Raw genomic sequence first — 27,465 nt, forward strand, 5'->3', positions numbered from 1 at the left:
AGTAGCAATGGGAGGAGAATCTGGAGTTGAAAAAGGTAAAGGCTGTTGATCTTCAGAAGGCACAACTTTTTTGACATGTGAAATGTGGATCCAAGTTGGAGATCCTTGCAGTCACACAGCAGATGATGTTGTCAGAAGAACCAGGAAGGGTCCTTTCCAGCACGGTGGGAGTGCTGTTTTTCTAGAGAAGGACTTAACATAAACCCATTCCCCTGGTTGTAGGGCAGATGACAGGAAGGGATCTGGAAGGTGTTGAGCAGCTGCTACTTGTCGGTGGTGAAACTGTAGGAAAGAGACGAGATTTGCAGTACAAAAGAATATCACTATCAAATGTATCATATTCAGAAAAAGGTGGTGGTGGTGGTGTCATGGGCATACGCAAAGGGCAATCCATGAGAATTTCATGTGGGGAAAGATCCTTAGTAGGATGTGGTTGTGACCGCATAGAAAGTAAGGCTAGTGGTAAGGCTTGCACCCAAGTTAAGCCTGTTTCTGAAGTAACTTTAGCAAGTCTAGTTTTTAATGTTTGATTCATGCGTTCAATAATACCTGATGTCTGTGATTTATATGGACAATGAAATTTCATAGTAATGTCTAGCATTGTACACAATGATTCAACTAACTTAGTAGTAAAATGCGTTCCACGATCTGAGTATATTTGACAAGGAACACCAAAACGAGGTATCAATTCATAAAACAATTTTTTTTGCAACTGAAATAGCATCATTTTTAGCACATGAGTAGGCTTCCAACCACCCCGAAAAAATATAAACAATAGTCAAAACATATTTAAACTGAGCACAAGGTGGGAGCTCAATAAAGTCCCACTGTAAAGCACAAAAGGTCCCATTAGTTTTGGCAAAGGTTGAGCGGGAGCCAGAGTGCCCTTTGAAATGTTATGCTGTAAACAAATGGAGCACATGCTCAAAAAATGTTGCACAGAAGCAGAAAGTCCTGGGGCAAACCGATCATTCTGGATTTGTTTGATTAATGCTTGTACCCCTACATGAGCTGGCAAATGGTATGCTTTTATGAGAGAATTTAACATGGATACAGGGCAAATTAATCTGCCATCAGGATGCTGCCAAATTGAATCAGAGTGTTGGAAACAACTGTGGGCCAGCCATGATTTTCTTTCTGATTCTGATGCTTCACTTTGTAAAGCTTTCAAAACAGTAGTGTCAAAAGTAACCATGTGTAAGATAGGCTGCAGAAATTGTCCCTGAACAGTATGTGAAAGAGCAGCCTGCTTGGCAGCCCAGTCAGCCAAATTATTTCCCTTAGCTACTAGGGAGTGGTTAGACTGATGAGCTGCACACTTGACAACAGCAATTTTGGAAGGTAATAATAAATCCTGTAAGAGGTGATCAATATACAGGTAATTTTTAATTGGTGTCCCAGAGGATGACAAAACCCCCCTTTCCTTCCATAGGGTACCAAAATCATGAACAACACCATGGGCATAATGTGAATCAGTGTAAGTAGTAACAGATCTGTCTTTGGCCATTTTACATGCATGCAATAGTGCCACTAATTCTGTGGCTTGTGCGGAAGTGCCAGGTGGTAATTGTCCAGTTTTTAAAACCTCAGATGGTGAGCAGACTGACCATGCAGCCTGGAGTTCACCAAGATTATTTCATAAACAGGACTCATCTACAAAAAGAACTAAATCGGGATTAAGCAAAGGAACATCTTGCAAATCTAATCTAGGAGAAAGAACAGTGTTAACTACAAGCACACAGTCGTGGTTCTTCCTTGTCACTAGTTGGAATCAATGAAGCAGGGTTTAGTGGTGGGCAACATGTAATTTGAACAGCGGGATTACTTAATAAATTTAACTCATATTTAGTGAGGCAAGCATTAGAAAGATATTGTGTTTTTGTTTTTAAAAGTAATGCTTGCACCGCATGAGGTACTGCTAGTATAGTGTCATGTCCTAATGTCAATAGTGTTGCCACATCAATCAAAACAGCAGCAGCTGCCACTGCTCATAAACAGCGTGGATAGCCAGAAGCAACAGGGTCTAAGTGAGTGCTGTAATATGCTATGGGTCGATAGCCTCCCATGTGCGCCCAGGGCAGTTTTATTTCTTTCACAACAGAAGAAAACAAAAGGTTTAGAATAATATGGGAGTCCTAGGGCAGGTAGGTTTATCGACGCCGTTTTAATAGCCTGAAAGGTGTTTTCATGTTCAGGGGACCAAGGCAGAGGATCTGTGACCACCTTTTTTAGAAGCTGTAACAGAGGGGCCAAAATTTCGGAAAACTTGGGCACCCACTGTCTACAATAACCTGCTAGGCCGAGGAATCCCCTGAGTTGTCTCTGAGTTACAGGGTGGGGGGCAGTCTGAATGGAGGTAATTCTACTTGGAAGTATTTGACGTGAATCCATAGAAAGGATGTGTCCCAAGTAGTGTACTTTTTCTTGACAAAACTGCAGTTTAGATTTATTTACCTTAAAACCTTGTTTGGCTAAAAACCTTAAAACTAGAAGTTAGTCCTCTATATAAGACTTTAGGTGTCGTCCACAGCTTCAGGCTTCAGACTGTTAAGACACAATTTATTAATTGCTTAAAAAGTGAAGCTGACAGGATGTAAACTTCACTAGAATGTGATGAACTAAAAAAGTTAAGTATCCAAGCAGTTGTCATCCACAGCTTCAAACTTCAGGCTGTTAAAACTCAATTTATTGAAAACGTAAAAAGTGAAGCTGACAAAATGCAAGCTTCACTGAAATGCTGAAATAATTAGCCATAATTAGCATCCACAACTTCAGGCTTCAAGTTGGTAAAGCACAGTTAATAGATGCTTTGTAAGCAAAGCTGACAAAAACATATACTTCACTGGAGTGTAAAAAGCTGATGAATTGTCCAAATGATAAGCACTTTCGGCAGATGCCTTCTTCAGATCGTATATCATATCATGTGCTTACCAGGTTTCTTTACCACTAGAATTGGAGTATTACATGGACTTGTTGTAGGTAATATAATTCCTTGTTGTACCAAGGCAGAAATGACGGTACTGTGGTACTCGAGGTATCTTTGCTCCGGGTTTTAAGGTTATTTTTACAGGAGTGGCTGAAATTAAAAACCCAACACCATTATCATGAGTGGTCCATAGATAAGAGGGTAATGAATTTAGATGCTTATTCTTATTGAGGTCAGACTGCATGCACAGTGTTTGCAGAGTGACGTTTTCATCTAAAGTAGCCAAAATACTATCTTGTTTATCTGAAGGTACTTGCAAATATACTCCTTCAGCAGTGCAGAAGATGGTTGCTCCCATCTTACAGAGCAAATCTCTTCCCAATAAATTTAAAGGTGCTGAGGGTCCTACTAAAAATGCATGATGGTCTTGTAAAGGTCCTAAAGTTACTGGGGCTTGGATGGTTTCAGAATATTCAATAGGAATGGCAGAGACACCTTCCCCACTAGTTATGTTATTGGAGAGGGGGACATTTATTGCTGCTTCACCAGCTAACATAGATTTGGATGCTCCAGTGTCAATCAAAAAGGGGTACGGTTTATTTTCGACAAGTAACATAATATGTGGTCCATCTTGATCCACAGGGATGAAAGGGCACAACTGCTGTTGTCTTTGTTCAGAGAACCTTCATTGTGATGGCTGCTGATTGGATGGAGTCCAGTTAGAATTCCACTGAGGTGACGTATCAGTGGGTGGGGCATGTTGCTCAGCCAGATACGGACATTCATTTCTCCAATGTCCTACTTGGCCACAGTTGAAACACTCCATCTGATTATTATAGCTTTGGGGTGGGGCTGACTGATTTTCCTGCCAGTTTTGTCTATTTTGGTTTCCAGCACCTTGGCGTCTACCTCTTTCGCTTCCCTGTCCTCATCCTTCCTGTCCATGCTGCCCGAAGGCAGTACACATCTGAATCTGCGTTTTAACCAATTTTTCCTGTAAATACTTTTTTTCCTGTGCTAAGTGGTCGGAGAGGTATTGCACTTGTATAACTAATTCATGCAATCCAAGACTAAGCCAGTTTAAACACATTTTCTTTAGCTTATCCCATACATCTGGGATAACCCATCTATGAAAGCAGCCGACAATCCGCTCTGTGCCGGCCCTTCGGTGGGTTCTGGGTAACCAGACTAAGCCTCAAAGGCTTCAGTGAGATGATTTAAAAACTTGTCCACAGGTTTGTCTTCTTTTTGAAGAACTGCCTTGATTTTGGACCAGTTGGGTGTGGGTGGAACTATTACTGTAATAGCATCTACTATATGCTGTCTGACCGCTTTGAACCCATTATCTCCATGTCCATCATCTTTTGGAATCGGAGTAGGGACATTAGCATGGTCCCAAATCCATTTCAGTAGATCAGCCGGTATGGCGTACTGAAGAACTGACCTGACTTCTTCTATTGTAGGATTTTGTAAACAAATATGTACCGCCAGCACACGCTGGAACTTAGCTGGGTTAGTACGAATAGGCGGTAACAATTTGGAAATGGCTTGAAAATCAACCGCCGACCATGTCCTAGTTACTACAAAGGTCGGTGGTTCCTGTGCACTTCTAGCATGGGCTGGGCTAGGTACCTCCCTCAAAGGTAACAAACTGTCATCGTCTGACGACTCCGATCCTGAATATGGATTAAATCAATCTGGCCCAAAATACCCATCCCCACTGTCAATTATAGCAGGGAACTGGCCAAAATGCCTTTGTTGGTGTAAATGTCACTTTCCTTTACCTTTATAATAGGGTTTAACTTTAAAATACATTGCAGCTTTTGCTTCTTTATGAGTCTTACTACAAGTTTTTGGTCCCCTTTTTCTATCGCTTGTGTCTGGATCAGATTCACTAGAGTGACTGTCCATAGCTTGTTCTCTTTCTCTAGGGGTGGAATCTTTAGTGATGGAATCTGGCTGCTGTGTTTCCACTCCTTGTTGAGCGAGGGGGGGGCTGATACTGCGGGGGTGCAATCAGTGGTGCAGTCGATGGTGGGGGGAGCCAGGCATTATCATCTTCTGACAATTCAGTTATCTGCAATTTAGCTGATTCCTTCACAGGATAAAGCCCTTTAAAGGGTGGGTGCATCAAGCATTTACCATTTACTATATTGAAATTACTAGCAGTTTCTTGTAATTCCCTCAATTGCTCTTTTAATTTCTGCTGATTATCTTTTAGACTACTAATAACCAAATCCTTTTCTCTTTCTTTCGCCTCTGTCATCCAATGATTAAATGCGGCCCAGCACAACCCTGGTATTCTTTTCCCTTTTCTCTTTAATTTTCCTTGGAGATTAAGCAAAATATTTTTATTAAAACTTCCATTTTCTGGAAAGGCGAGTTTACCATCACCCTCAGTGAGGGTGACCCACTGACTTATAAACATACAAGAGTCCCGGGATACATGAAAATACATATAACCAGCTGGTGTACCTCTTTCTGGCTCTTTTATGGTTCCCACACTCGCTCCCATTTTCACACAATAAGCTATTCTGTATTTTATAGATGTAGCTGTGACATTTTGTAAACATCGGTTTCCCCTCTCTCGTATCTCCTTTCACTCTTATGTCACCAGTTTTTCATTTTAACCCACTCTCATACTGCACAATCAATAGCAGAAAAAAAATGCATGCCACTTACCTCAAAATAACTGAATGAGAGGAATTATTACATTTCTATAAAATTATCAATACCAAATTTTTAAAGCAGGCAAGTACAGGAAGTGAAAGAAATACTACCAGAGCAGAAAATTATGTCATGGGCCCTTTTACTAGCAGTATTTTGTTCAATCTCCAACTGCCGAAGCTGTTGTCAATTCAGATCCGAGTAAATGGCACCAGTTGTTGCATTTAACATTTTACCTTACATGAAGACAAGGCACTTCTTCCTCTCTTTCAGTGGTATTTATTACACACATGTGGGAGCCTCATGGAAAGTACCAGAGAGACTCCCCGAACAAAGGAATGCATAAACGTATATGCTGGTAATACTGGTGACAGTACAAAAATATAAACTAGACCAATTAAATTAGTACAAACGACAATTAACCAATCAGTGGTTTACCTATAGGCTTAAAGCAGTTCACATTACTACATCTCTAGGCAGAGAAAGAAAATCAGATACACTTCCATATAAGGCACATTTCCTGCTTTCAAGCAGGATCCTGTTTTTCAGTACTTTTTCACTATTCACAGTTTACTCAGAGTTCCCAGCACAAAGTTCATTACAATGCATACAGATCTTCACATACTCAATTTCCTTGAACACATACTTTGACCATTCATAGTCTACAATAAAACATACCTGAGAAGATCATAACATACCAGAGAAGTTCACAGTGCAGTGCAATGAAGGCTTAGTAATTATGTTCGACTGTATGCTGGGATATCTGGGGGTTTTAGCCGGCGTGAGCTTCATAGTTGCCTTTTTGGTCAGGAATCTACCTGATAGATTTAAATAGGCTAAATATATCACATTCAGATTGATTATTTTTATAAGAATTTGACTATTATTTATACCAGCTAAACTGGGAATGTCAGATAAGTACACAGTTGCTGTGGAGGTATTTGCTATCATTTCTTCAAGTGTTAGGCTTCTGATATGTATCTTTTTCCCCGAATATTCATAAGTTCATAGGTTGGTACTAGGCTATTGGCCCTAGGGTCTATACAAGCCTAGCCACAACAATTCCCTGGATATTTCTTCCCACACTATTTACTTCCCTGGAATCCTGGCTGGCAGGGAAAATGACTTGATCCCCGGGGTGAATTTCCTTTCTCCCATCCAATCATCAAGGTTCCTTTTGAAGAGGGTCAAAGAAGTGCTCTGCTTGACATGTATGGGCAGTCTATTCCAGAGTCTGGGGAGTCTCTGGGTCAGGAACCTATCCCTCCAGCATGTTTTGTTTATTGTGATGACATGGTTTAGATCCCTGGAGCATATGGCTCTGAGGGATTGGAATTTTTTTTAAGTGTAGCATGTCCAACAGCTCTGGGTTTGACATGGCCTTGTATGTTAAGCAGAGATCCCCTCTGAGTAGATGATATGTGACAGAGTATAGCTGGAGTTTTTTAAGGCAGTCAGCATAGGGCATCTGCTTTAGGCCTGTGATTCTTTTAGTGAGTTATTTCTGTGGCCTTTCCAGTTGTTGCAGATGTCTTGAGAGGTACATACCAAATGGGGCATTGTATTCTATAATGGGTCTAATGAAGGATGAGTACAGTGGGACAATGACCTCCATTTTTCTGGATGAAAAGCCCTTAGTGATGAGGTGTGCCACATAGAAGGATTTCCTGACTGTTGTGGCAATGTGGTTATCGAAAGTGAGACCACTGTCCACCTGTGTCCCTTAGTATCTTATCACACTTTTGGTATTTAGTGTACTGCCACCTATGTGGTAATTCCCTGGTACATGTTTTTTTCCCAAAGGGGAAGGGGAAGTAAGCATTTATTTTCTAAAGGTAAATGATTGTGATTATTTTTCAGTTCTGATCTGCTGCGTTCAGCTACGCTCTTCTATGACCTGCTAAGACCCACTAAGCACTGCTTAAACAACCTCTGTTTAGGCACTGCTTGCTGGTGCTTGGCATTGCTTGGTTGTGCTTACCAGGATTGTGCACTGCTAAGCACCGCTAAGCACTGCTAAGAGTTGGCAGTTTAAGTAATGCTCAGCTCAACTGTGCTGGTTTGCAATGTGCCAAGCAAAGTAACACATTTTTAAAAATTGCCCAATAGCATGTAAAGGAAAAAAAAAACAGGCTATATTAAGCTCAACAGGCAGGAATACAGCTTAATTCATTGGAGTGCTTTTTCTTAGGCATACATTATGGCTGGCATTGGAGAGGGTTTGCACTTTTGGGCACAGTGTTGGGGCATTCAGGAGTCCAGGGTCATAGGTGACTCCTTGTAAAAAAACATGGAGGCCGGCTGATGCAGGGAGGTTACCAGGGCTCAGAGTGCAAGATGGAGGCCTGCTGCCAACTGGCAAAGGATCTCACCAGTGTAACTGGTGTCCATCACACAGGTAAGCAGTGTCATCACCACCATGACAACCTGAAAGACAGAAGGGGAGTGTCTTGTACACTTGGGTCCAAGAATTCCAGGCTGGGAATGTCCCACACGTATATAAGTACCATTACCTGTGTTTCACCAATATCTAAACTAGAATGTCTGCTAAACTGGTATGTATAATGGTGTTCTTCTCTCTCCATAGCTGCAGAGGAGATGGCTTGCAACATTGAGGCACATGCCGTGCACTTGGCCAGGTTGCACCGTGAGTGTGGTGAGTATAGTTGCATTTTACAATCTATAGTCAGATAAGCAAGAAAGAGTAAAGCATTACTTGCCAGTAGGTATATACAGTAAAAATACTAGTGCAATGAATATGGATGTAGATTTGTACTTCAATAAGTGACTACTGCTAACTGAAATGCAATAAGCAGGGAAGAGTAAACTATTAACATTGCTAAATTAAATGAAATAAAGTTTCTACTGCAATAACTGTGGGATTGCAGCTGTACTGCAACAGATGCATTACAACAACTGCTGTGCAATAAAAATGTGAAAGTGTACCATTAACTGTATGTAGGTAAGTCAAATAAAGTTGTGTAGTGCAACATGCATGGAATTAAAGCTGTTCTGCATTAAATTGATTATGACAACTGTTCTGCAATAAAAACACTAAACAATACCAGTGTATGCCCCAAGGTATATCTAATACAGAGTGCTGTGCAGTAAGTGTAGATGCAGAGCTGTCTTACAAGAAATTAATTATGACACCTATACTGCAAAACCACTATGAATTAATAAAAATAACACCCAAGGTATGTTGTGTATATCTGGATTGTCTTGTTTTAACCATTGCATTTCAGCTATATACATTCACACTCTGAGGTATGGTGCAGAAAGCAAAATATAACAGCATAATAGCTGCAGACTGTGAATATACTGTCTGCAAATGTATATGGGGGAGCTAGTCAACCCAATAATCTAATATGGTCTGTACACTACAGATATCTCAAACCACCAACAATATATTGTGTACACCTACATTCTAAGTAGTAATGTATAGGTTACCTAGCATCTCTGTCATGCATGAACTTCATGCCTGTGTTAAGTCCTCTATTAAACTGTACTACTAATACCAAGTCATATACTGTTTCCAGGTGAGCTCAGGGCAGAAATCAGTCAATTAGCAGCAGTTACACAGTAGTTCAGTTTGATAAATGGTCTGTTCGAAGTACATTTAGCCACATACAGACCAGGGTTTAAATCCAGTGCTCTATAGCACTATATATTACAGTAGCACTCATGAAATGATAGCAGATTTTCTCTCCACAGGAAATACAGGAAATGGGTGTGTTAGGCCATAGTGTGGGTAAATAATTGTGTGCTTAGATATCACATGCTGTTAAATTCATTACCAGGTATGTAAATATACAGCTTAAGGTAAAGGAAATAAAAATGCTAATAAAATAAAATAAAATAAATAAAATGTGCAATCATTGGTATAGCTGTATACCTGGATTGTCTGTTAAAGGTTGCTGTAGTCAAATAATACATTTGATACAGATGTCCTCTGCAGTCACTGCTATTGAGTTCTATCCCAATGCCTGCCAAGCAAGGCATGATAGTAGTATAGTTTATGTACTGTACACATACATGTCTCTCAAGTGTCACACTGTCATGGAATGTAATTAGTAGTGCATAATTCCTCTGTCATACATTTAACATCGACATGAGTATCCAACCAGGAATGTATCACTACATTAGCCCACAGTAAATCTTGGTAGTTATATAGGTCCACCTCATGTGCAAGTGCTCTGTGTGGTTTACTACCCGCAGTTATTATGGCTTGGCCCATACTGTCCCATGCAGATAGCTTGAGAGGTATGTACGTGCTACAGCAGCTATAGTCCACTTGTAAACATAAAGAAAGGACAGACTTGTAGAGTAGATAACAGTACTGTTTTTATGAAATAGACTATAATGGTATTAAAGAACTGTTTATTTCTCTCTCTCCCCACCCCTTAGCCTCATTTATTTATTATTGTTATCCATTGGTTATGGTTAACTATTAACATATGTTGTTACATTACACTTTATTTTGGGGCATGTGTTCTATTACTGTTATGCATTATAATGGTTGCATATTAACATATCTTGTTACATACCTATGTTGTTGGCCTTATGCCATAACTGTTACTGGTATGCTGTTAATGTACTGACTGTTATGTTATTTATTGTTGTGTTCCATATAATATGCATTGCAATGTGAATGGGTTATTTCCAATGTTCTGACATGCTGTTACTACTAACAAATTTTGTTGTTCATAACTAACCTATACATATTGCTATACCTCCATCAACACAGCCTGACAGGATAGGCCAGTTCCTACTGATCCGCCTACCCTACCTCAGCCGGCTGTAGCATCTGGTACCAGCACATCTAGGACCCACACTGGTGGTGCCCCTCTGCTGGCCCTGCACCACCTTCTGGTGAAACCACCTCAGGGGATGGGGCCCGTCTCCCCTGAGAGCAGTAGCAGATGGGTGGTGGTCACTCAGAATCAACTACCGGCCATGGTGCTCAGGATTCTTCATAGGAGTTCTGAATGATGCCTGCACTGGTGCGAGGGTAGATTCGACAACCTGGTGGAACCTGCTGGCCCTGGTGCCCAGCCTCCGCACAGTCACCTTCGGAGTAGTGAAGGAGCAGTGTGGGCTGCCATTGGGTGTGAACCTCAGTCATACTGCTGCCATCTGGAAGCACATGCACCTCAGATTCCACAATACCCTCTCGATCCAAGGTGTTTACCCCCTCATGTATTACACACTCACCCTGTATGCTGTCTTGTCTGTCTTGCTGTCTGCAATTGCATCTACTCCTACCCAACTTATCTCCCCACATGTACCTATATCCATTCCCCAACAATCCATTCTCTCTCCTTAAAAAAAAAATCACCTCATATATAGCTCTCCATTCTGCACATGTGTCCACTGGACACAACAAATTTGGTCCAACTGGCCTGACAACACATATATGTTGTCCACACCCTTCCCTCTGGGGTTTGAGTACCCAAATTCATCCTCAAAATCTGTCAAAATGTATAGCTGTTGTTGAACAAGAAATGTAAAGCTATGGTACTGCCCTACATCCTTCCTGCACATCCCTACCTACCTTTCACATTGTTTTTCCCCCTGCTTGCCCCATTTCACCACTGTCCTATCACCCCCTTTTTCTTTTCTTCTTACATTTTTAGCACGGGTTTGTGTGGAGCTAAGCAGCTCACTGTACAAACTCACTCAAACCAGCTTAAATGTGCTGTAAAGCGCCTTAATGATCTTGTGTTTTTTTTCACAGTGTTAGGCACATCAGCAAAACAACCACCCTACCATATCTCGAACCTAGGCCCCTGTCAACTAAAGCATAGTGCATTAGCCCACTAGGTCACTCAGACCTTTATTAATACAGGTGTTTACAGCAAAATATACTGATTGCCACTGATAGACTGCAAGTACATCTAGTGGGAAAATAGGAGTGTACCTGGGACTGTGATGCAAAAGTACAGCAGTACGCAGCAACATAAATAATAATGGATATACGTGAGGCCTGGGATAGAAAGTAAATATTCCCTTTTATCAGAAACATCTTTAAATATAATATTTAAATATAATAAGGCAGCAATGTTAAAGTACATGTGTACAATTGGTTACCTGCTGGAGAATAACTGCCTTTGTAATCCATGCATAGACTGATGGATGCAGACAACGTATCACAAATTGTATGTATGCACATTTGTCTTGAAAATCCACCTGTTTCAGCCCTGACTCAGTAGCTCAGTCTGTTACTCACTTTGGCATGCAGTACATTTTGCCACCCAAAGTCCTGGGTTTGAATCCAGTGTGGTGCACTTCAATTACATTCTTGTGAACACAACAAATAATGACTGTGTCATGCAATTTTAACACACACAGGTTGCTGCTACTGAATTAACCATACCATGTATGCAACTCAAAGACCTGCAGGCAGGGACACACTGCACATATTTGTATAGTCTAACTATATGTCACCTACTACTCTATTACTGGCATTGGTACATAACAGATGTACCTTCAACACATGTCTACATTGGACTGGAAATGGTACCCTCATCCTGGCTTTGCTGTAATCACAGGGCTGACACTGCTTCCACAGTTACACATGCAGCTTGCTGTCCTGCAAAGTGTACATACATACCACCATGTGTCCAAGGTCGCAGCAGCTGCAGCCTGGAACATACATGGGTGCATGTTAAGCTATTTGCTACAGACCTACCATTCCTCACAACACCCAAGAACAAGGGATCCAGACAAAAGCACACATAAAGGGGGGAAGGTTCAGCGATAGGGACATGTTCTACAGTTTGTCCCTGCAAAGATAGTGAGCCAAAAGAAGAGCAACAACTGCATTAGCATGCATATTCTGATGGGTATGATGTCTGTCACTTACATGTCTCTCTCAACTTACTATCTTCAACCCACAATGTTTAACACTGAACTGCCAGATAATCACAATGTCATGGAATAATGGCCAAACATATCATGCAAAACTGTGGATATACCTCATATATCTCAGCAGTGGGCAGTATGTGTACCTACCACATATGATGCTGTAGTCTCCACACCTCACTAGTGTCCATCTCAAAGACTATGAAAGGTGCCAAAGCCTACATCAGGCCCTTAAATTTGGCACTGTGGTGCCATGCCATTGGCTGATGAAAGTTCAACCCAGCTGTATTGGATGCAGTTAGCAAGTCTGAGTCATCGCCTGGCGTACAGGCAATCACCTGTTAATGAACATTACCTGCAAAAGGCAATCACCTGCATATGGGGAACAGGTTTGCATGTTGCTTTACTCAGACAGACAATGGTTTTGTAAGCAGTTTGCAGAGGTTCAATACTGCACATCAGAGGGCAGTTGCTGATGCCAGGGATCATGCTACCACCGGTGGCGGACCTGCAACAAAACAACCACTGTCAGTCATAGAGGAATTTCTGGCAAATCTTGGATCAACCTGTGATGCCCCTGCACTGGCTCAGTAATCAAAAAGCCTCAGTCCTCAACACTGGCAACAGTGGGGGATGTACACACTGGGAGAATGACAAGTACGCACACAGTAAAGTGCAATTTCCCTTAAAAGCACACAGAGATCACAGTCAGTCTGGGACTGGTTTCTCCCTCTTTATCCAGATCCCCAATAAGACTCCCCACTGGCACAGCTATAGGGTTAAAATCTCAGCTGAGTGGCCAAACCAAGATCTCCAGTACCCTCTCTGTCTAGCCAGTGCTTTGAGTCCCCGTCTAAGTTGCTGACACACACACACACTTTGAGATTTGATTTACATACAAACACACACACACACACATACACACACACACACACACACACACACACGCACACACACACACACACACACACACACACACACACACACACACACACACACACACACACACACACACACACACTCTCCTGGGAAAGGCTGACACAAGTTTTCTAGCTATTCCCCCATTTGCCGAGACTATAAGGCAGTTCCAACTGGCACCAGCCACTCTATCAGCTACTTTAAGGCCCTTAACAAAGGATGTCCAATCTTACTGTGTAAAGTTACTATTAATCCAAATGGTAGTTTGACCAAATCAGGCTGTTAGGAGTGGCCTGTACAGTGTCACCAAATAGATATGCAAGTACTCTTAGAGCTTAAAAATCTCTAAACAGACCAGCCACAATTGATAGGTTTAAATATATTTAATAATAAATAACAAAAGAGCAAGACAATACCTAGTAAGTAATTGGTTACATCAGAATTCAAAATCACAGGAAATATTTAAAGCAACATTGCAGGACAGTGTCAAATGAATAAAAAAATGTAAGATATACATTACTATATTCTCATCTGAAGCTAAAAGGATTACTATGCCCTAAAAACGTACAGCAAGGCAAGTGTGGTGATTAATCTTCTAGCTGATGTTGTCAGGTCAAAAGACAGATTCAAAATGCTCTCTCTCTCTCTCTCTCTCTCTCTCTCTCTCTCAGAGAGTTCTTAAATTAATATCAAATATTACTGCTGGGTTAGCTTGGATGGCATCACTTTTTGTCACCTGACTTTAGTCCCCAAGCTATAGCCTCATTGTCAGAAGCTAAAAGAATTATCATCTCCCTGTGAAAAATACATATCTCTCAGATCTTTGTAGATCCTGAAAGTCATGAAACAATAAAACACGTCTGCATCTCAAGCCTAGTAAGTATCTCTCTTTCAAGGCAACACAAGGAGTCTCCTAGTTTAGACATCCTGTCTCCTGTTGACTGAAACTGAAAGATAACATCTCTTATTTACAGCCCAGCAATTATAAAAAAAAATTAATTTCAACAATTTTGCAAGTTAACCCTCTATGTTCTAGTTTCCACTGTTAAAAATATATACATTCACACAATTACAATAGCTTATATACATTTCTGTTCTACGCCAGCAGGGAATTCTGTGGTTACATTTTACTTCCATACATAACATACAGCTCTAACACAGCTGCAGCACAAGCATTGTACATAAAGCATGTTGGCATTCGCAAATGACACATAACCACTTACAAAATTCCAGATAGCTGGCCTGGCAGTATCTTCTTCTGTCACACTTCTGTACAAATCATATTAATATTCATAAATGACACAGAGTTATTTACAAAATTCTAGTTAGCTGGGCTGGCAATATGTCCCTTTGTCACAACCCCCCCCCCCAAAAAAAAAAACTGAAGCTATTTTTTCATGTGATCCTTGAGAAACACTGCTTGAGAGGGTGAGCCTATCTGGAAATACCTTACCCCATTCCCTGTCTTGATTCCACCTGCCTTGGCATTGCTGACCACAGTACAGTGCTGTACTGTCCCATCAAATGCCTGCAAGTGTAGGCTTCACCATAGCAAGTTGGGATTTGGCTGGCTGGCTCCCTGTAGCCATAGATCCCCCTTACACTCCTCCTACCTTGTACTGCAAACAGCACCAGGCCCTCCCTATCATGGTAAGGTTTCATCATGTTAACATAGTACAATTTGTGCCCCTGCCTCCTACCTATCAGTTCTACCATGTAGTTAACATCACTGACCTTCCTTACCAATTCAAAGGGTCACTCCCAAGCTGTCTGCAGCTTATGCTCTAAAGTACCTCATTCTGGATGACGCAGTTGAATTTTTTAATACTACCTTCCTGAACATTCTTAATTACCATGCCTCCATAAGATTTTCCAGAACCAAAGCACAACCCTCCCCATGGCTACAGAAAACCACTAGGTCAGAAATGAAAAACAGGGATAAAGCCTGGGAGCACTGGCGCAAAACCAAAACCCCTGCAGCTAGACAAACATTCCTAGAACTACGCAATAGAGTCAAAAAGCTAATAAAATGGGACAAATTCCAATACTACCAGTCTGCCCTAGACTCCTCACAACACAGCCCCAAACAATTCTGGTCCTCCATGAACTCCATCCTCCACCCAGGTAAAGTCAGTACCCCTCCTCCTAACATCCCTCACTCCTCAGAAAATATTGCTACCTCATTCAACACACACTTCACCCAAACCATACTATCACTAGCTAAACAACACAACCCCCTCCCCTCCAACCCACACCTTCAACTAGTAATCTCCCCACTGCCTTCTCTTTTTCTCCTGTACCTACCTCCAACATAAAAAAACTCTTAACTAAACTTAAACCCACCAAATTAGCAGCAGACAACCTCCCAAGTGAATACCTACAAATCGCAGCTGATGCTCTGGCCTACCCAGTATCCATTTTGATTAACCAATCTCTGTCAGAAAGTTACGTTCCCACATTGTGGAAAGTCTCACATATAATTCCCCTCCACAAAGGGTCTGCAGAACTAACCAATTACCACCCCATAGCTATTCTCTCTCCACTCTCCAAAATACTAGAGAGATGCATACACTCTCAGGTCTCACACTACCTCCTTACTAACAACCTCCTTTCCAGTACTCAGCATGGTTTCTGACCAAACCATAGCACCACCACTGCCTTACTCTCCTTTACTAACACTATCCTTCAGCATAAAAACAATGGCTATCTCTCCTCTGCTACTTTCCTAGACCTATCTAAAGCATTTGACATGGTCCCACACAAACAACTTATCTCTGTCCTCAATAACCTATCCTTCTCACAATCGGTCACCAACTGGTTTCAGAGTTACCTGTCTGACCGCCAACAATCCGTTGTATGGCAGAATGACATATCTCCCCAACTACCTGTCTCCATAGGGGTTCCCCAAGGATCCATCCTTGGACCCCTACTTTTCTCTGTTTACACCAATAATCTAGCCTCTGCCACCAAACATGGCACACTCATCCAATACGCAGATGACTCAACCATCATCTGCTCAGCCCAGTCCCTACCCAAACTGCAAAAAGTCACACAGGAAGCCTTTTCCTCTGTTGAAACCATATCCGATGCCCAATTAATACTCAACCCAAACAAAACTAAACTACTCATCTTCCAACCCACCAAACATACTCAAAACAACTCTCACTTTAACATCACAGCAAAAGACAACACCACTATATACCCAACTGAACACACCAAATTGCTAGGAGTGGAAATAGACAATAAACTAAAATTTGACATTCACATATCCATGACCATAAAAAAAGTACACAATATACTAGGAGCATTATACAGAAATAAACAATTTCTCACCAAAGCAGCAAAGATTTCAATAGCAAATTCCCACCTTATTTCCACCCCACTTTATGCCTCTCCAGTATATACCAACCTAAGGCAATGTGATCTAAACAAGCTAGAGACCTGCTACAACAAAATCGCCAAATTAAGCCACAGGGCATCCTACCGTAGTCACCACTGTCTCTCACTTGCTGAACTGGGCTGGCTTGAACTCCCTCACCTCCTTCAGTGGTATCAACTCTCACTTCCCACACACTAGTAAACCATCCACTAAATGTCCCATCCCTCCAGAATCTACTCCAACCCTATCGCACCACCAGACCACTAAGATCCAGCAACAAAAATCACTTGCAGATCACTAAAGCCAATAACTCTGCTGGTGAAGCACTATTCTCTTCGCCATAGGCAAATTATGGAACTCACTCCCACCCACAATTACCTCCGTACCATCATGCACCAACTTCAAAACTTTATTAAAAGCGCACCTAAAAACATGCTGGCTATGCCCTTGCAACTCCCACTCTAATATCATCCACCCCATCCAACTACTACCTTTCTTTCACCTCCACTAACTACCTAGATGATAGCAAGCTCAGATGCTCATAAGCCTAGTACTTATTATACAGCAGGAACTTCTCATTGTTACATTTGTTAATGCCTGTTATGTACTTCACAGATAAAGATTCTAGTTGTCTACTGATGTACTATGTTCTTCATCTGTAAATATGTTGTAAGTAATTTCTATGTTAAATTGTTAATTGCTATATAATCCAATGTAACTACTGTCTGTTTATTTTACTGTGGAGCTTTTCTCCCTGGGCCTCCGCTGAAAATGGACCCACGTCCAGTCGGACACTCCCGGTCAACAAATTTAAATAAATAAATAAATAAATAAATTGTTGTGTCTGACAGGAATGAGAAACATTACCTGCTGCTACACAGCATAATCTCTAGCTCGAGCATTCCTGTCATACGAGACCTTTTTCTGCTGTTGGGCTTCTGCCAGGTTCTTCTGGGCCAAGACTATGAGCTCCCTGGTTCTTATCCTGAGAGTTACTACATATGCCACAACAGACTCCTCGTGGGATTCACACTCATCCTCCCACTCATCACAAATAAAATCTAAATGTCTCCTCACCCTATGCCCATACAGCAACTTAATGGGTGACAAACCTGGGACACCTCTCTTCAAGCGAACAATAGATGGGGCAAATATTTGTCCCACTCCCTCTTGAACTGGTCTGTAAATGACCGTAACATAATCTTGAGTGTAGAGCTTAATCTCTCAATGAGACCATTAGTCTGGGGATGGTGAGGGGGGTCTTTAGGTGTTTCACCCCAATGTATTTCCAAAGATAAGCCAGCAGGTCTGACATGAAATTGACACCTCTGTTAGTCAGTATTTCTTTTGGGAAACCTACCTGCTGAAAATCTCTAACAAAGCATTTGCCACCTTTTCTGCCTCAATTGAGGTTAGTGTCACTGCCTCAGGGTATCTGGTAGCATAATCTACTACCACTAGAATATCCTTCTTCTTTGTGGAACTTGGGGTACTCAAAGGCCCCACAATATCCATAGCTACCCTCTAAAATGGCTCCTCAATTACAGGCAAAGGCATCAAAGGGCTTTCACCTTGTCTCCTGCCTTGCCTACCTTTTGGCATTGCTTACAGGTCCTGCAGTACCCTGTTACATCTCTAGAAATCCCAGGCCAGTAAATATTCTGCATAATACATCACTTTGTATGTTTTATGCCCATATGACCTGCAAAGGGAATATCATGGGCTATGGCTAGAAGTGCTAGATGGTATACTCTGGGCACTACCAACTGCTGTGTTCTCTCACCCTCTAGCCCTCCCTCAGGGGTCCACTCTCTAAACAGTAACCCTATTTCCCAGTATATAGATTCCCTCTTCCTTTAAAAATCAGGTGCCTCACTAGCTACTTCTCTCAGGCCTTGTAATGTAGGGTCTGAGAGCTAAACCTATCTCATCTCTTTCTTTGTAACCCTTTCCAGCTCCCCTTCCACAGGAAGTCTGGAATTCTGTGACAGCAGTGCCTCACTGTCAGCCTGAGTACTACTACTCACCTCTGCCCTTGTAGTCACTCTGCCCAAGGGAACATCAGTACCCACAAGCAGCTGTGGCTCACATTCAGTCTCACTGTTACAGGGTAGCTCCCTCCCTGAAGTAACCACCTCAGCAGTTCTGGCTGCAAGTGTGCAGTCTGTCTGGGTCTCCCCAAGGTACCAGACCGACATGCTTGTCTCCAAGCCTGAGTGCATGTAACTGCATACACACAAGGTGCTGCATTATCAGAATCATTCACCATCAGGACATCTGCAGGGATATCCTCAAACACACCTGCTGACTTCTTGTTCCACCCTCCCAGTCAAGGTGAACCCTAGCCAAAGGTATTTAGAATGGGGTCCATCCTAAAGCTCTGGCTGGAGTAGACTGGCCAAGCAAGTAGTGCTCTTCTTTAACCATTGCAGGCTTCACAATGGTTTGGCCAGAGGCTGTGTCTCTCTTAGCAGTGGCCTGTTACCCATTTACTAAGATAAGATATGACCTCTTGTGGAAGTTTGGTACCCTTGTTGTCTCAAGACAACTTACTGCTGTCATTTTGTCATTTCTACTTACTGGCTCTCCCACCTTTTGTTCCCCACCTTGCCTCCATGGACATCTATATGCTGCATGGACCCACTGTTTGCATTTAAAACATTTAACTGGGTCCTGGACATGTACCTGGACTAGTGGCTTCCCCTGCTACTGGCAGACTCTGTTGGGGCAGTCTGGACTGCCCACCATGGGTTTCCTTAGACTCATGAGCAGCACTGGGTATCCCTTTCCTATGCAGTGATTACCTGCTTGCTAGGTATAGGTCTCCCTTCTTCCCCAACTCATCTGCAGCATTGCATCAGCTATCCACTAACCAGATTCTCATGCCTTCAGGCAAAGTACTAAGGGTTTGTTCCCTCACCAAAAGTATGCCAGTCCTTCAAAAAAGTGATGATCTGACATCCACTCACCCACCTATGAACATAAGTGCTTAGTTCAGCAATATATTCACACACACACTTTCATCTGCCTTGCATCTACATTCACAAAACTTTTTTCTATAAGCTTTAGGTGTTAATTTAAAACATTCTAACAAACAATTTTTAACTCTATTATAATTTAAGCAATCTGTATCAGACAATTTAAAAATAACAGTTACAGCTTTACCATGGAGTAAGGGGGTCAGGAACCGTACCCAGCCCCCTTGGTCAATATTATACTGTTTCCATACCCTTTCAAACATATAAATGAAACTATCAAAATTAGCCCCCTCTGTAAATTGTGGAAGAAATGTTATGGCCTTTGTTGCTTCTGGGGTTTGGTAACTCCCTTCTCCATTACCTGAATGATCCTGGCAAAGAGTCAGCATCTCCTTTTCATGTTGCTTCCACCTCTCTTTCTCTTCAGCTTCCAGATGACTCAGTCTCTCTGCTCCTTCTAATTCCACTTGTTTTGCCTGCCACAGTCTCTCTGCTGATTCTATTTCCAACTGTTTGGCAGTTCAAGTCTCTTTAACTCCAGATGGATTTTTAAGTCCTCTATGGAAAGGTTGAAATGTCCATTTTCTGAGAGTTGTACTTCTCCAAGGCTAGCCTGATTGTCCTCCTGATTGCTGGTCTGTGATGCAGCTGAGCCCAAGTCTACAATCATTTCTACCTTAGTCAGATTGGCAATCACCAGTCCTTTAGCCTGTCACATCTCAGCCAAATGGCTCCTTGTCAGCTTGCCATACTCTTCTGCTGACATGTTTATCTTCTCTCCCTGACCATCTAAGCTAACAAAAAATAAAACAATTGTGATATGAATTTCTGAATGTTCACTGTGTCACTGATTGAGAGTACAAAAACCTTCAGTGACCACTGATCACAGGCTACAGGAATTCAATATCCACACCACTACAAGATAATTAATATGTGATGTGGCTATCCCACCACTGCCAGCCAATTAATATGTGATTCCCCTGTACTGGTCCAGTAATCAAGGAGCCTTAGTCCTCATCATTGGAAATAGTGCGGGATGTATACACTGGGAGGATGACAAGTACACACACAGTAAAGTACAATTTCCCTTAAGAGCACACAGAGATCACAGTCAGTCTGGGGCTGGTTTATCACTCTTTCTCCAGATCCCCAATAAGACTCTCCACTGGCATAGCTATAGGGTTGAGCTCTCAGCTGAGTGCCCAAACCAAAATCTTCAGTAACCTCTCTGTCCAACCAGTGCTTAGTGTCCCTGCCCAAGTAGCTGACACATACTCTTTCAGATTTGATTTGTACACACACACACACACACACACACACACACACACACACACACACACACACACACACACACACACTCCTGTGAAAGGCTGGCACAGGTGTATTAGCTGTGCCCCCTTCTGGCCAGATTATAAGGTAGTTCTGACTGCCACCAGCCATTCTTTAACAGCTACTTTAAGGCCCTTAACAAATGTTGTCCAGTCTTACTGTGTAATGTTACTATTAATCCAAATGGTAGTTTGACCAAGCCAGTCTATTAGGAGTGGCCTGTACATTATCACCAAATAGATATGCAAGTACTTTAAGAGCTTAGATATCTCTTAACAGACCACCCACGATGGAAAGGTTTAAATATATTTAATAATAAATAATAAAAGAACAAGACAATACTCAGTAAGTAACCAGTTACATCAGAGTTCAAAATCCCAGGTAATATTTAAAACAATATTGCAGGACAGTCTCAAATAAATAAAGAAATCATCTAAGCTATACTTTAGTATATTCCCATCTGAATCTAAAAGAATTATTATGCCCTAAAAACTTACTTACAGCAAGGCAAGTGTGGTGAATGAATCTTCTAGCTGATATTATTGTCAGGTCAAAAGACAGATACAAAATGCTCTCTCTTTCTCTCTCAGATAGTTCTTAAATTAATATCACATATTAATGCTGAGTTAGCTTGGATGACATCACTTTTTGTCACCTGAATTTAGTTCCCAAGCTAAAGCCCCATTATCAGAAGCTAAGAGAATTTTAGCATCACCCTGGGAAAATACATATCTCTCAGATCTTTGCAGATCCTGAAAATCATAAAACAATAAAACACTTATGCATCTCAAGCCTAGTAATTATCTCTCTTCCAAGGCAACACAGAGAGTCCCCTAATACAGACATCCTGTCACCTGTTGAATGAAACTGAAAGATAACATCTCTTGTTTATGGCCCAGCAATTATAAAAAAAAAATAATTTCAACAATTTTCTTGAAGTTTTGCAAGTTATTCATCTATGTTCTAGTTTCCACTATTAAAAATATATACGTACAATAGTTTATACACATTTATGTTCTAAGCTAGCAGGGCATTCTGTGGTTACATTTTACCTCAATACATAACATACAGTTCTAACACAGATGTAGCACAAGCATCACACATGAAGCATGTTGGCATTCACAGATGACACATAACCACATACAAAATTCCAGATAGTTGGGCTGGCAGTATCTCCTTCTGTTGCAGTTCTATATAAATCATATTAATATCCACAAATGACAAAGAGTTATTTGGAAAATTCCAGCTAGCTCAGCTGTCAGTATTTCCCTTTGTCAAACAACCCACAGCTCCCAACAACCATCATGCCATACATCCTGAAGGTGGGTGCCAGAGTGTCCACATCAGGGGAGCATCCAGGTAAGCTGGCTGTGTTCACCAGTATGATACATTTGCAGTCATTGTGGCAGGCTCTGCAGACCAGTGCACGGGTGTCATGTTTATCTGCATGGGGGAGTTGCCTTTTTGCCACAGTTGTGTACACATACTTAGAATGTCAGCAATATATCCAGTATCACATTGGCTACTGTACATGTGGTTATAAATACATATTACCTTGTAACACTGCAATATTTGATGTTGCTGACAATACCTCTCCCTCACCTTCTCACAGGTATGTCAGGTGTGGCCAGTGTTTGTGGTCCTGTACCTGGTAGGTGTCCTACTGTTGTTTTCCTGATCAGATATACCCTGTCAATGTTAAGGGCTGTCATATTACCTTTTCCACAAGTGTTCTGCTTAACTAGAGTAGAATAATTGTATGTTCCATTTCAGAGCAGTTAACTACAGTGCATAGCCTAGGGAATGACAGATGTGTATTTGTACAAACATGAACATGCTTACACTTATGTTTATGAGCAACAATGCAGCCTGCTATACATAAGGCAATTACTGCAAGATGCCCATTCAGACACAATAGGGAGAAGGTACATACCAGAGGCAGTGTACTGCACCTGGCATATCATTGTCAAGATAGGTGTACTGGGTTTTATGTGTAATTTTGTCTCATACACTGCCATATTGCATGCCTCACAGATGCATTGAACTGGCAACATTACCTGGATGTAGCTGATGTGCATGTTATACAGGGCCTGTGTCATATGTGTATGTTGTTGTAGGTGTGTGTGTGTTGTGCATGGGATCAGAGATGAGAAGATGTGGGGCACATAATGCAGTTGTGGTTCCCCATCTGTATGAGTCTGTGGATTACCATACATAATAGTGCAGGTGGTAACATACTGCTTTGTCTTGCTTCTCACAGATGATCATGGGTTTGGAGTCTGTCTCCCTCACAACTGGTGTCAGTGTCTCATTGGACTCTGATGATGATGGTGGCCATAGTGAGGCACAGGTGAGGTTTACAGTGGCTGAATCTGTTCCAGACATTGACATCCCTCTTCTGCCCATATTGTCCTGCACACAGTCAGCATGCCCACATATACCCAGTCACCAGAGGCCACAGATATTGGACAGTCAGAGGGTGGTGACATAATACAGGACAGTGTGAGAACTATGGCATCAGTGAGTGTGGACACTGGCCATAGACAGACAGCTGGCAAGGTCCCACAAAGGCAGATTGACAGGGGTGCTTGAAGGAGGACTGCTGCCCATCCACTTCCTGTTGCAGGTGTCACATCGCAGGTCTCTCACCACATGTTTTGGGCTGTCATGGAGGCACAGGCATGAGCTGAATGCAGCACCAGTTGGATGCTTAGGGTTGTGGATGTGGCACAGCCTGACATCCATAACTGCCTCCACCACATTGGTGAGGCCATGGAAAGGTTCACTGATGTAGTGGACAGATGGTGGATTCAGACAATGTCTGTCTTTGAGTGTACATTGTCTGTGCTGCAACATGTGGTTGGGGTTGGGCACTGGACACATAGACATAGGCCGGCAACACCATCTGCTTGTAGTTGACGTGGCCATACACACTCACATCCATGAAGTGGCAGCACCTCCAGCACACAGAAGAAAATGTGCTGTCCACACCATGACATGGCAGGTCATAGGCACTTTGTCCTGGGTGGTCCCATGGGGGACATGGGCCCAGCAGACAGTAGTCACCCTCAGGTACTGCCACCATATCTGACCTTGGGCATGGTGTTGCCAGTGCCACTCCTGACAGAGGAAGTTCCCATGTTTGTGGCTAGAGATGGTGATCTGTCCACTCTGCCATGTATGGTCCACAGTTGTCCAACATATACACGTGTAGAGCTAGCACTGGGCTTGACTGTCTACATGCACACCCTCAAACATCAGTGTCACATGCAGCTGTTGTGTTGCATAGGTGCAGATAACCCCAGCATTCTGCATGTAAGTGGGGAAAGTCGTACATCCCCACACACACATTTAGTATGTATATATATATATATATATATATATATATATATATATATATATATATATATGTGTGTGTGTGTGTGTGTGTGTGTGTGTGTATAAAACAGAGATGTCATTGTAACTCTTGCTGTGTGTGTACATTATGCAAACGTGTTATGTAGATATGTGTGGAGAGTCGATATCTGTCCACGCATTATTTAGCTATAATATATATATATATATATATATATATATATATATATATATATATATACACACACACACATATCTTAACACACACACACACACACACACACACACACACACACACTCACATATATATATATATATATATATATATATATATATATATATACATATGTGCCACATACCGACATACTGCTAGCTAGGGTAATCATGTATGAGGGGGTTAGGGGGAGACATACATAGCTGTCTGTATGCACAGACATATTTTCACATAGCATTTCTTTGTGTAGAAGAGGCAAGAGACATGGGCTCAAGTTAGCTAAGTGTAGGAGCATGCCCTGTGTGACTGTCAGTACTTAAAGGTGACTCCAGGCAATACCTACCTGTACTCCAGTGCAGGATTTTGTGTGCTGTAGACCATTGGCTGCTGCACCTGTTTCCACACTCCAGCACCTCCCTATTATTTTGTTCAAGGTATTTCCCGGCTGTTTTCTGAATGTAATATGTGACTCATACCTATCAACTGTACAGATTTACACAGAATGTCCAAATATCTGCTTCATATCTTTGGCCCATGTTAAATAACATTGTGGTTTTCTGGCACATTAGTGGCAAATCATTAAAGAGTGATGTTAGGAAATAATGACAAACATTTGAGATTCAGATTGCAGACATTTCAGGAGACTCATGATAATGCAAGACCTGTGATTTTATAAATTCTTTATATTTGTAAGTGCAATATTTAACACTTGTCTCTATTTTGGGGCCTTTGTCCCATTTATATTCTTGGCTCTGGCCAAATTTGTTGCTGTAAGAGGTTTGATATGACTGGGGTACATGCTATAACACCACATACAATGTGACTGTTTGCACACCTCTCCCTGTACATGTTTTTGCAGAATGTCCGACCTATTGCCCCATATGTCTGCTCTGTTCCTCATACAGTTGTGTTTTTCCTGGTACTTTACTGTAAAATGCAGGCACTGAAATATAACTACTGAGACATTTAAGTGCTGGCCTTTAAATCTTGCAGCTAATCTAAGCTGTTCCAACCTGCTGTTATACTAGCCACCTTCTAGGTTACTCAGACCATGTATAATGTCTATCTGTAGGTTTGGCCCTCTGCCCCCCCCCCCATTTCCTCTGGCTTTTTCCAGCTATCTTGCAGTAACAGATTGCAGCATTATGACAGTCTGTGGGACTCCTACCATACGAGTAACTCACATGCAAAAGTTGTAGATGCTGCCAGCTTTGAACCATCAACACCATCACCCATTCTAATGTCCTTAGCCCAGTGAGCCAAACCAGCCAGCAGATAGAGAGGTTTAATTCCCCACACTATCAACAGCATACAGACATACACTGACCTCTGCCATTTGTACGTCACAGCCCTGGAAATGTGTGGTCTGCTGATATATCCTTGAAAATATACTCTGTTACTGCAGTTGTACGGGGACACAGGTGTGTTGGGGGCAGGGGGCTCTAGCATTGGCAGCTGTGCATCTGTCCTATGACCCCACTGTTTGGCATTTCCCTTGCAAAATGCAGTGGGATTTCCAGCCATGTGGCCTAACGAATATTATGGCGCACTCAGTATTGGACAGAGTACTTGTTCTCCCAAGTGGCTGTTAGATCTCTGCAGGTTGCCCAGTAGCCCAATCTATTCCCTTGCATATATCCAGCAGGTCCTGACATATGCGAGCATAGTCTAGTACCCTGTACATTTATTGTATAGGAGAGTGACCTACCTTGCAAATGTAGTGGTTGAGAGACCTGTGTTTCAGGGTTGAGTCTGTCTGATGAACAGCTAATACATGGTTAGGTACAGGTTGTGTGGTTTGTCTGGCATCACTTTTAATATATGTATGTGAGTCAGAGTGAGGTGTCAGTCCCTAGAGCACTAGGTTGTCAGTGCATGTGCTATGCATTACCTCTTGGCCAAGGCCAGGGCATACTGGTCATGCCTACATCTGCCTACAGGGACAGCGTCAGAGGGTTCCTCCTCCAAGTCCCCCTGCGGGGGTGTTTGTAGAGACCTAGGCACTGGTGTCCCTTTCCACTAATGATTCTGCTGCAGCTATTTCTGCAGTATCATATTGTGTAGCATGGCACATACTGTGAACATCTGTGCACATGTGGCTGGAGAGTGCTGCAAGGCTCTACCAGATATATAGAGGCAGCAGAACTGTAACTTGAACAGCCCAAACACATGCACTATGATGTTCCTAGTTTGTGCATGTGCCTCATTATGGCATTCTTCAGTAGGTGTGTGTGCATTTCTGATGGGTGTCATCCTCCACGGTTCCAGTGTATAGACAGCATACTCCAGTTGATGGCCATACGGGATGTCCCTCTTGGCAAACATCTGGTACAGCTGTGATGTGTGACAGATATGGGAGTCATGATAACTGCCAGGGCTGCCAGCACACACATTTGTGATAATCCCCTGAGCACTGCACATGACCTGGCAGTTGATGGAATGAAACCCCTTGTGCTTGACGTAGACTCTACCTTCCTCACTGGGCAGGGTTTGATGTGGACATGAGTGAAGTCTATGGCACCCAGTACCTCAGGGTAGTGAACTACAAGGTAGAAGAGATGCATACTGCTGGCTGTCTCCTCAGGTGGGGTAAATCAATGTGCTCACTGGCATGTGTGTGCATGGCATCCAGGAACTGGTGTTGTACCCTGGATACTGATACCTGTGAGTCCCCCATCATTTCCCCAGTTGGTCTTTAAAAATTACTTGTAGCTAGTATCCTAAGGGCTACACATACCTTTGTTTCCACTGGGATGAGTTCTCCTCTATTGGCTCTGAGTCTGAGTTGAGAGCAGCAGAGCTTGGTGAGTTCTTGTAGTATGCCCTGTCCACCCTG

This window comes from Protopterus annectens, chromosome 1.part0 (genome assembly GCF_019279795.1).
Source record: "Protopterus annectens isolate FY-2018-M chromosome 1.part0, PAN1.0, whole genome shotgun sequence".
Taxonomy (NCBI): domain Eukaryota; kingdom Metazoa; phylum Chordata; order Ceratodontiformes; family Protopteridae; genus Protopterus; species Protopterus annectens.